General features: G+C 40.2%; 1 long non-coding RNA gene across 1 annotated transcript; it reads right to left on the bottom strand.

Moving 5' to 3' along the window:
* Positions 1 to 10900: 10900 nt before the first annotated feature.
* On the bottom strand, positions 10901 to 12161 carry LOC311360993. The gene is made up of 3 exons (XR_014638531.1): positions 11645 to 12161; positions 11388 to 11480; positions 10901 to 10946 (listed from the first exon to the last, which is right to left on the bottom strand). It is a non-coding gene; the product is annotated as an uncharacterized lncRNA (long non-coding RNA).

Here is a 12161-nt window from a genome sequence, read left to right on the forward strand (position 1 = left end):
AATTGTTGCCCCCTCTATTCAAGAAGCTCTTAAATTAAAAGTTTTTGTGTCAGTAAATGCATTTAAGAGTTTACTAAACAAGATGGATGTAGCTCAGTGCTCTTGTTTTAAATTCTCATAACTGTACTGTTATTTATTTATTTTCCTTTTTCTTTTTTACCTCTGATTTCTGATTTTCCCAATTTTCCCTGATTAAACAATGCATTTAATTGAATATATATATATATATGGCTGCTGGAGCTGCTGCCCTGACCCAACCTTGGATAAGCGGTTTGAAGATGAGATGAGGTGAGATAATGGCTATTAAAATGATTCCCTGTGTGAAACCACAGATGGGTGAGGGTCTGGTCTGGAGGGTGGTTCATAGGCTTACTTCCAGATAAACCCACGTTTTCCCAGTAGCTGTGGATTACCAGATGGCAGAGCACCTATGCCAATGTGATGAAGCATGGTGAAAGAGAAGGTCTGTCCCATGCCAAGCATGTGTGCAATGTGATGGGCGTGTTGGATGTTACGCTCCAGCTACAACCCACGTTGTCACGTTGTTTTTAAACGCATTGAGCCACATTTAATGTGAAACGTTATGTTTGCATGTGTGTCAAACGTGCAAGCCTACATCATTGTGGGGTGCGAAACCCCATAACTATTGGAAGAATCTGAAAATACCGGAACATGTTTCAAAAGCAAGATTTTGAGTTTTAGATGCAGGAAGACCAGCATCCATATCCTCCGAATCAAATCACCATTGGCAACCATAGAATTGATTGACGGTGATGATTAACTAACAAACTAAACATCGAATACATTCATGGACTGAAGATAACGAAAAGAAAATGCACATTTATCACTATAAATGTTAAGAAATCGCATTTTAATGTCAAAATTATCTTAAAATTTTTTCACAGAAAATACGAAAAACCATCAGACCATTTTTTTTCTCTAATCAGTACAAGGTACAAGGTATCTTTATTATCCCAGAGGGGCATCCATTTCATTTTGGCAGACAACCTACGTCAGCAAACGTGACATTTTGCTGTTTCTTCGGCCAGTCGATAGGGGGCCCTGGACTAGCGAACGGTCATATAGGTTGTTTCGAGTCATATTGAAAAACGACCTAATCTGTCGTTTATGCTGGGTACACACACAAGACGATTTTTCAAATTTAGAAAACGTGGAAGACTACACACCTAACGATTGTTAAGATACATGTTAGTTTTGTGTGTGGAAGTTCTCTCGCGGTCAACATCGTGACTTTAGTGTAAACAATCATGGCAACGATCAGGAGGAACTAGCTAAGCTAGCATTTGTTGTCATTTTAGCCATCGTTCTATTCGTTAAGTCAGCGTGGCTCCCAAATGGCTATCCTCGTTCCCATGTGACAAACACTGCACTCTCGGTTGTCTTCAAGGTTCTCCCACACTACAGGGTATCGGATCATAAATAAATCAATCGTTAATATTGAACATGTTTAATGTTTAGGATCATAAATAATGAACATGTTTAATATTTGCGCTTTCGAATCGGAGAGGGCCAGACCTTTACAAAACACCCTTGACGTACCCCAAACTACATGATCATCGGGCAAAAAAATGTGTAGAACCATCAACAAATCGGGGATTTACTGACCAGAACCGGAAGGGGTAAATGGTGCACAATAGGGCTAACTCTCCTGTATTGTGTACCCAGCAGGGGGGACATCACAAAAGGCCGCACTTTGGTTGGTTATATAATTTCAGCCTACTTATAAACTGGGTTACGAGGAAAAGCAGAAATAATTCATAGTGGCCTACTTTTGTGGCATTGTCATTTTCCACAATTGTATGATCTTGGACAATGTCCGTTTTACTGCTCCTCGAGTGGCAGCTGATGAAACATTGTAGGTTAACACACTGTCACACACAGGAAATGAGGACAGTGGAGTGCATTCAATTATGGGATGTCGTTTTACTGCCAGGTTGCAATTTCCATTTCATCTATTTTCCTAGCAGCAGCCCCTCAGAACAAACAGATGAATGTGCTGATTTGTGATTCAGATTATAGTTCACTGCATTTAGAAATGATAGGAGTTACAAGACATTTATTCATCTACTAACATAGACCAGGTGAAATAATTGTTGTTTACACACAAAAAATGGAACTATACACACCATTCTGAAAACTTGAAGCTCATGTATCATCTACAAGACTCCAGACTGCTAACCTCTAAGCACAATGTGTTCAACCTGTTCAAACTCAACTGACAAAACACTTCAATCATGTGTGAGAGCATAAAAGAGGCCTAGGTGAGCTCTACTGTGTTGTAGATGAACTCCTCTGGCCTGATCAGGATCGGAGGTGGGATACAGACTGATTTACATGCAGATCTGTTTCACCTCATTTATATTCTTATTTTTATTTTGTGTTGGCCTACGAAAAGCTTTTTTTGCAGTCAGTTCAGCTGAACATTTTTACTGTATTACAGACACAAATAAATATTTGCTTTGTTACCTTTTTGTACTTGGATTTCATCATTACATCCCCCGAAAGACGAAAGTCTAAACATTTCATACTGTGGTGTTTTTCATTTTACTTATTAGTGCAATTACTGTACTGTGAGTTTTGCCAAAATAGGTAACATTGGTGTATTCTCAGACATTGACTGCGTTTGCATGGACATTAATACTCCAATATTAATCAGAATAAGGTCTTATTCAGAATATGACGCTGCCATGTAAACACCATTCTCCGATTGCTTTAATTAGATTAAGGTCATATTCAGAATAAGCATAATCTGAATAAGGTATGTGGAGTATTCCAATCATATTCTGATTATTTAGGCGCATTCTAGACATGTATACACCTTAATCGCATTATAACGTCCTTTCAGAATATTTGCAGCATTTTGCGACAAGCCGACAACTGAGTCACATTATGGCGAGTCGACGACACTCTGGCCGTTTCTGAAATGGCATACTACATACTGCTCGTATACTGATCGTGACGTAAAAGTAGTAAGTAGTATGCAGTATGCGAAAAATGTTTGCGACAGTATGCGACAGTTACTCGGATGATGTACTAATCGGTCAAAAAATTCTAGTATACATCCAGAGCTCACTACGTCGGATACTGTATCCCATAATGCAACGCGGCACCGCTGAACATTTAAAATAATGGCGGACAATGCGAGCGGCGAATACAAATACAAATACATAAATGTATAAATGTACAATTAGTTGTAATTAGTTGTTTATTTTGATGTGATAAGCTTTCGTATGTTTTTGTAATCGTGTGTTTTTCATTGTTAACAGAACAAATGGCTCAATCCGTTATTTATAACCAAATTTTTTGGTCATGTGACTGTGTAGTACACTGCATGATACTTGTCATACTTGCATACTATACTGCATACTAGGGCGGGAAGTAGTATGTAGTGCACAGTATATACTGTGTCAGTATGCAGTATGTAGTATGTAGTATAGCATTTCAGAAACAGCCATTGACTTACAACGTGTGTTGTTTACTCGTGACACATACGAGTCTTACATTTGTTATGTTGTACGCGAGCAGATAACGTTTAAGTTTCATATTTTCAAAGTTGTTCGCGAGCATAATAACCAATAAGAAAACTGAAATTATAGTATAGGGTAGAGCGTTGCTATGGAATCAATCAATCAATTCAGCATCGTGGGAACATTCGGGTTACAAATAAATAAGTCAATGCAGTTGTTCTTAGCGTTTGTATCTTGTTTTAATTATAACCAACACGACAACAGTACACCTGCATGTGCTCGGTCACTCTTCAATTGGTCCCCCCACTTAACTGTGCCCTTTAAACAAAAGGTGGGTAGGAACCAATATATTCCCAACGTAACTATCCATTTAAATGTTACCCGAAAATGTATATATTAAATAATAATAAAATAATTAATCCTACCAGTGTAATTTAACTGAAATCGAAAATAATGCAAACAATGAATTATAAGGTTACAGAAACAATATTACGGCTACTTCGAGATGATCACGAGAAACTTAAAGAACACTGCTTATCAGCTAATCAGTCTATGCTGGGCTACATGTAAACGGGGAATATGAACAGAGTATTCTTTTAATAACTCATGTAAACACCTTAATCGCAATACTACCATAATCAGAATAAGGTCATAGTCGGGTTAAGGTTGTCCATGTAACCACAGTCAATGTTGCAGTATCAACTATATGTGTACAGTATGACTCTGGGAAGCTGGGATTGTGAGTTAAGCCCATTGGAGCTCATATGATAGACAAATATGCATCCTATTCTGATATGATTGTGTCAATGCAATATTTCTATGATATATTCACAGTATTGTATTACAATATGGCAACAGTCTTTATACTGTAGTACCACCTAATTGCAACTTTAAAAAAGGAAGCTATTTCTAAACAGTTTTATACATTTGAATATATTTAGGGCATTTAGCAGACGCTTTTATCCAAAGCAACTTACAATAAGTACATTTGTCATAAGAAGTGCAACAATATATCGCTGTTGGTACAGTAAAGAACCAAGTGCAAGTACTAACAATCGCCAGGCTAACCCCATTCCCTGTATACAGCAGTGATAGCTAGCTACTGCAGATACACAACTAAGTACATGCTACACAACATGCATGCACAACACAATTAAGTACATGCTACACAATTAAGTACAATGAATGAATACAACCTGTATTGAGTGCGTTCATCAAGTGCCAGGACGTACAACAAACAATAGTGCAACAGACAAATAAGGGACTTAATGGATATGTAGAGTCTAGGTGAACTCTGAATAGGTGGGTATTGAGTCATTTGTGGAAGCTGGTGAGCGACTCTGCGGTCCTGACATCAGCAGGGAGCTTGTTCCACCACTGTGGGATCCAAGATAGAGAAGAGTTGCAATTTAGCTGATAGACCTTTGGTTGCTCTTAGTGACGGTACCAGACGTCCAGCTGAGGTAGTTGAGTGGAGGGATCGAGCTGGGGTGTGTGGTTTGACCAAGGCTTGGAGGTAGGCAGGGGCAGTTCCATCGACTGCCTTGTATGCCAGTACGATCATCTTGAATCTGATGCGGGCTACTACAGGGAGCCAGTGGAGGTGGCGGAAGAGGGGAGTCACATGGAGAGTCTAATGTACACCTTAGACAATGACAATGTCAGACAATGTTGCAGTATCAACTATAGGTGTACAGTCTGTCTAATGAAGCCAAAATATATGTAAACAGATGGAAGTGTTTCAAATTCATCACACCAGTGTTTACAGTTTTTCTCAATCATTTAAACACGTTTTCTGAAACTATAGCTCAATTTCTCAAAACTCTAAACACAAACCTGAAAAGAGTTAACCATTTTGTCAAAACTAGTCAAATTCGTCTAAAAATCACTAAAACAATAAACACAGCTATCATATGAATATCTCTTAGAGAGCATCAATTAAACACTGGTGTGATAAATTTACAACACTTCCATCAAAATACTGTTTACATATGTTTTGGCCTCATGATGCCACGTTACATATTCAAATATATAAAATTGTTTAGAAATATCTTCCTTTTTTAAAGTTTACAGTTTTTCACAATTGCTTAAACACATTTCCTGATAGACCTCACTTTCTCAAAACCCTAAACACAAATCTCAAAACTCACACACAAAATGCAAAATCCTACACTTGCAAAAGCACACTTTGTCCTCAAAACAGTGTTATCTTCACTAAATGTGATTTTCTTTTTAAATGACAAACACATACATCATATGAGTAGACATTTCTTATCACCCATTGAACACTGGTGTGCAGAATGGAAAACACTATAGTATGAATGGAAAACACTATATGAATGCTTCAGCAGTATAATTATGCTTTTGCATGTTCAGTGTTACACTGTCACCTGTTGGGTGTAAAATATTACCATCTATGTTTTTAGGTACACTGAAATAGAAAACAACACACAATACTTTACAGTAACAACAAATACTGTATTTGTACCCAAAATGTGCAGTCTACTGTAAATCACAGCAAACAGGATGAAAACAGGATGAAATGAACAACAACAGAAAATAGGCAATACTGCAAACAAAACATCTGAATGAATGAATTAATGCATTTTTATTGGTTGTAACCAAAGGGTAGGGGCAGAAGCTTCAGCTTATATCAAGCCCCCCCTTCTCACATTTTTAAGAGTAACAAACAAATGTCATACATACAGTGTGTTTGCATATACATGCATGCACTTACATACATACATACACGCCTACACATACCCATAAGGGTCAATACTTATATCCAGTACATTTCCACCATACGATGGATAATATCCTAAATAATGATGATAACCATAATGAGAATAACAATGTTCATCATCATCACCATTATCAACATTCTCATAGAGTGATACTACTCAATGTCTGTACTTACCTAGTGTCATGTCGTTCTTCTGTGACCCTTCTATAGCAAATTGCAGATTGCTAATTGCACAACAGCCTTTAGAGTTTTGAAATGTGATTGACAACGTGTTCTGTGTGAACACCAAGAGAGGGAATTCAGGAAGAGTTAGCAAGATATAGAGAATTGTGTGTAGTGTTGTGAAAAATGTGTCGTTTGGAATGGGAATCTGAGTCTAAAGCAAAGATTTGCTTGGAGTTCAGCAGAATTGGTTTGGCAGTTGGTACATGAGTTTCAGGTTGTGCACATTGTGTCTGATGTTCCAATTAGTTTAAACAATTGTGAAAAACTGTAATAGGTTGCAATTGTATGGTACATACAGTATAAAGACTGTTGCCATATTGTACAATACTGTGAATATATCATATACATATTGCTTTGACACAATCATATCAGAATAGGATACAATTCATATGAAAAATGAAATAAAATGAAAAAAATGAAAAACACTACAGTAAGAAAATGTGCTTTCGGGGGATGTAACAATGAAATCAGTGCACAAGTACAAAAAGGTAATAAAGCAAATATTTATTTGTTACTGTAATACAGTAAAATGTTCAGCTGAACTGACTGCAAAAAAAGCTTTTCGTAGGCCAACACAAAAAATCAAAATAAGAATATAAATGCGGTGAAACAGATCTACATGTAAATCAGTCTGTATCCCACCTCCGATCCTGATCAGGCCAGAGGAGCTCATCTACAACACAGTAGAGCTCACCTAGGCCTCTTTTATGCTCTCACACATGATTTGCCAGTTGAGTCTGAACAGGTGAGAAGTGAGTGAGACCAATTGGTAATTGGGTGTGGCGTTTTGAAGGCCAGTGTTTTCCAGGTGAACCAAGTGTGCTAAATGATGAAATTTGTGCTTAGAGTTTTGCAAAAATGTGATTTAGAATTTCTATATGCGTGAAAACAATGGAATTGTGCTTAGAGTTTAACAATAGTCTTGTAGTTGATACATGAGCTTCAAGTTTTCAGAATTGTGTGCATAGTTCCATTTGTTGTGTGTATACAATCGAGAAAAACTGTAATTGATGCTCTCTAAGAGATATTCGATAGCTGTGTTTATTGTTTTGGTGGAAAAAATCAGTTTTGAGAAGAGAGAACATGGTTTTGAGTGCAGTTTTTCATTTTCAAAGAGATTTGTGGAGTTTTGACAAAATGGTTAACTCTTTACAGTTTTGTGTTTAAGTTTTGAGAAATTGAGCTAGGGCTATAGTTTCAGAAAACGTGTTTAAACGATTGAGAAAAACTGTAATTCATTGCACATCAATAAATACTATTTAGCTTAAGTCTTAACATTGAACTTTGCCTACTAAAAAATATTGCATAGCTAGATCACATAGCTCTGCATGTTTCTATCGCCTGGCTCTATTACATACTGTACATGGCTCCATCTCATGGCCTTATTAGCGGTCGTCACTCTAGTGTGGATCGGAAGTGATTCAGACCCTCCATCTATGTGTTGGCAACGTTAGGAGGGATCATTATTGACTGTACAGAAGGGAGTGAAATCCTGTATCTTATCTTAGAGCTGAGGCAACTGTTCCTCGTTTCTATTCTGGGTCTTGTTCAGACAGCTCAGTGCGTGGGATCCCTTTTTGAAGTCCCTGTGACCAACACTACAGAACGCTGATCGTCATTGACGTCGAAGTGGGTGTGATATCACTCCAATATTCATCGCCACGAGTTAAGGAATTCTGACGCAGGTCGCATATTGCGTTTCTCCTCTGCGGTGACGTCATCTCTTGACCACATCGTCTGGTTGAAGTTGTGAGGTCAATCAATCATACATTCGTCTATTTAGACCACGGTGTTCTGTTCTATATTTATTTCAGAAAGCCTACAGTATCCTTCATGAAAAGACGTGAAGGTTTTTTGGTGAATTAAGGTCCCAGATGACATAGACCTTTATTGAGTGATGATGAAGTTTGTTACTTGGGCCTGTGCAGCTGGAGCTTTAGAGAATGTATATTTGTATTTATTTATATTGTAGTCCTGTATGTAGTCTTACTGTTGTTCCACCAATTAACAACTAGGGGTTTATTACCTGGGTACAGCTCAGTTATTGAGCCTATGTCGCCCTCTAATGGCTTTATTAAGAACGCACAACCTTTACGAAAAACGATGACGTAACTATGTGTTTCTACCGTTTCTACAGACAAGCAAAAATTAACAACGTAGTTACTCAGCGGAAATCGGATTCAATAAAATAGCAATGTGATTGTGCTTACCACCCCCAAATGTGTCTTTGACAACATCAAAGTTGCCCTTCTTCACTCCTTTTTCTGTGTACCAAAATATTATTAGGTGCCCTACAAAACATGAGGAATATAGTTCAATGTTATTGAATGTTTTTGACATGTTTATTATAATTTGCAGAAGGAACATTAATACAAAAAGTTAGAAGGATGTGATTGCTTCTAGCACAAGCAAAGTGTTATATGTTATAAGTAAATCGCATATAAAAATATAAAATAATATATTAATGATACTTCACACAACAAACAAGAATGCCCTTGATGAACAACAATCGGGCAGGTAATATATAGAAATGTAAACAGATACAAAAAATAGTGCAACATGAAAAAACGCCCCAAACCTTGCTTTTTAAGGGGATAGGGTGACTTAATGGAAGTACTCACAATCAATAGGCTACCGTCTTAGGTCTCATCTAGTCATGGCTAATACTGTTAATGGGGTTATAAGCATGTGTCTTACCCTATGTAACCCTGAGCCATTCCGAATATCTTCCTCCATCCATAAGGTGTATGGATTTAAGGGTCTATAACTGGCTTACAACTGGGACATATTTCCTTTCATTATGGAAATGCTTAGCTCTACAACAACCAACTGATGTGACCCCTTGACAGGAGAGAAGCTGCAGTTTGCTATACTCTCCAGCAGGGGGGAGGAACATATTTCGACGTTTGACAAAGATACCCAAATCTGCCCTTCAGAATAGCTTTTATGTGCTTTGAAATTTCATGCATTCTGTGTACACTGTGCATGTCTAGCAGTAGGAAAACGTTGTTCCTTATGTTAGTTCGAGTAATTCACACTTCCATCGTGGTCTTCTTTCATACCGAAGGGGTGCACCTGTCTTCCAGAGTCACCACCAGCCACTCCAGTTTGCCGGTGATCAGGCGGCTGTACGCCCACAGCACTGCGCTCAGACTCGGGCTGCTTTGAGGAACACAGGAGGAGGTTTGCGGGCTCTCCACTGCCCCCTGTTGGTGGAGATATAAAACACAACAAGGATAGGAGAAATTAAAAAGAAGTGCATTGCAAATAAAAAAATATTAATAAAAAAGAAATTATTATATGACAATGATGCTGGTTGTATCTTTGTGTTTTCCATAGCTAATGTTTAACACACAATATATAACAATGAGTGTGTGTGTGTGTGTGTGTGTGTGTGTGTGTGTGTGTGTGTGTGTGTGTGTGTGTGTGTGTGTGTGTGTGTGTGTGTGTGTGTGTGTGAGAAAGAGACAGAGAGAGAGAGAGAGAGAGAGAAAGACTGTGTGTATGTGTGTGTGAGAGAGAGCGAGAGTGTATGTGTGTGTGTGTGTGTGTGTGTGTGTGAGAGGAATTGTTAACGAGAGAGGCTTTAATTGTAAAGCACAGGGAGTTGTCATAGTAACTACAGCTACGTGCTATGTATTATCGATGCAGAAATTAAGCTTTGAATTTATGAAGATGGTGCTTGGGGGGGGGGGGGGGGGGGGGGTAGTGTCTTTGTGGTGTGAAGGGTTAAGGGATGATCTCATCAGCTCACTATGGCCCTCTATCTCGTAGCGCTCCTGAGGAAGGAAGGCCTGAAGTCACCTTCACCCAGCGGACATAAAACAAACAGCGGCCGGTGGGTTTATGGGAAGCCACGCTACTCCCGCTCAATGGGAAGCTGAATACGTCACCCAATGAGAGTCAGGTGGGAGGGGGGGGGGGTTTGGCAGGACAGATATTTGTTATTTGTGCTTGTGTGCTTGTGTGTGTTTGTGCGTGGGCATGTGTGTGTGTGTCTATGAGGGGGTGAAAGAGAAAGAGAAAGAGAGAGAGAGAGAGATAGTGAGTGTGTGTGTACATAGGTGTGTAAGTGAGTGTGTGTGTGTGTGTGTGTGGAACATTAAGGTTTTGACGAAGGCTCAGAAATAAACCGTGCCAGGGTCGCAGTGGAAAAGCTTATGACTCATTCACGTTTTGTGTGTCTGTGTGCGTGTGTGTCTGCATTAGTTTGCGTTTTTGTCTAAAGAAAGAGGTGGAACGGATTGCGTCGGGGGGGAAAAAAAACGCACACATACATCATGTTAATTCATTCATCCTGGTGCGCTATCACACAGGGGCCTTACACTGAGCTCCAGGTGTGAGAGAATGTGCTGATAGTTGGTAAGGCTGTGCTCCAGCCTTTGTAGCAGAGCGGAGACACAGCCGGGCGGAGTCAGGGCTCTGGCAGCCCGCACGTCTTCACCAAGGAGCCCTAATGATGCAATTATGTCCCCTCTCTTCTCCTGGCGCTGAGGTAACACACACACACACACGCACACACACACACACATTAGCACACACATTAGCACATACAAGCGTATGCGGGCACACACATGCATGCACACACGTGAACGCACATGCAGTACATAAGATGAAGCACACACACACACACACACACACACACACAGTGTCACACGCACACGCACACACACACACACACACACACACACACACACACACACACAGTATAGACACACACACACACACACACACACACACACACACACAAAACATTGAGACACACCACACACAAACACAAAAAACAGAGACATGCACACACACACACACACACACACACACACACACACACACACACACACACACACACACACACACACACACACTAATCTAAGATAAACCATATGATAAATAAGGAGGTTCTTGGTCATTTCAGACTCGTGCTAACGTACTGATTTGCTTTCCCACGAGGCTTTGTGAACTTTAATACAGGGCAGCCGAACCTCGGAAGGTAGAGTCACTCCACCGACACCACCACAGGCACTCTGGAGAGAGAGAGAGAGAGAGAGAGAGAGAGAGAGAGAGAGAGAGAGGGAAGCTTTGAAGAGCCACCAACACTAGCAGACAGGGCTATTGGAGACGTTAAGAAGAACAGAACGACAGGGTAGCCTAGAAAGACGGAAGTTCACCCTCTTCAAGATCTTCTTACCAGATCAGCCTGCATCTGTGCCACGGAGCTCACGGCTCTCCTCCGTGAACCTCGGTCGCACACAAAGTCTACAGGCCTGGCCTCTGCATGCCACATCACACACACCACCACCACGCAGAGCAGGGGCAGCCCTGTAGACGCGTGCGTCGTTACACGATACCCAGCCGCACACTCACGCATATAGCGCAGTATACAACTTGTCCTCCGTCGAAGCGTGGATAGAAGGAATAATCCGTCACTTATTGATCAAGCAAACGAGCAAACCCGTCGGTCGTCAGTGCTTTGAAAGTCATACAGCCCCCGCTAGGCCGCTCAGAGCACACGTTCATTGAAATAGATCCAGTGTGGTTGTAATGTCCCCGGTGTGAGCTGTGGGCTGTGGGCTCCTGCCCTCTCACTGCTCCCAGTACGGGTGTTATCTAGAGCGGAGATACGCTCAAACTTTCCACTTGTGCAAGTGAGGCCTACTCAACACACTCACTCACACACACACACACACACACACACACACACACAC

Source organism: Micromesistius poutassou (genome assembly GCF_964030765.1).
Source record: "Micromesistius poutassou genome assembly, chromosome: 16".
Classification (NCBI taxonomy): domain Eukaryota; kingdom Metazoa; phylum Chordata; class Actinopteri; order Gadiformes; family Gadidae; genus Micromesistius; species Micromesistius poutassou.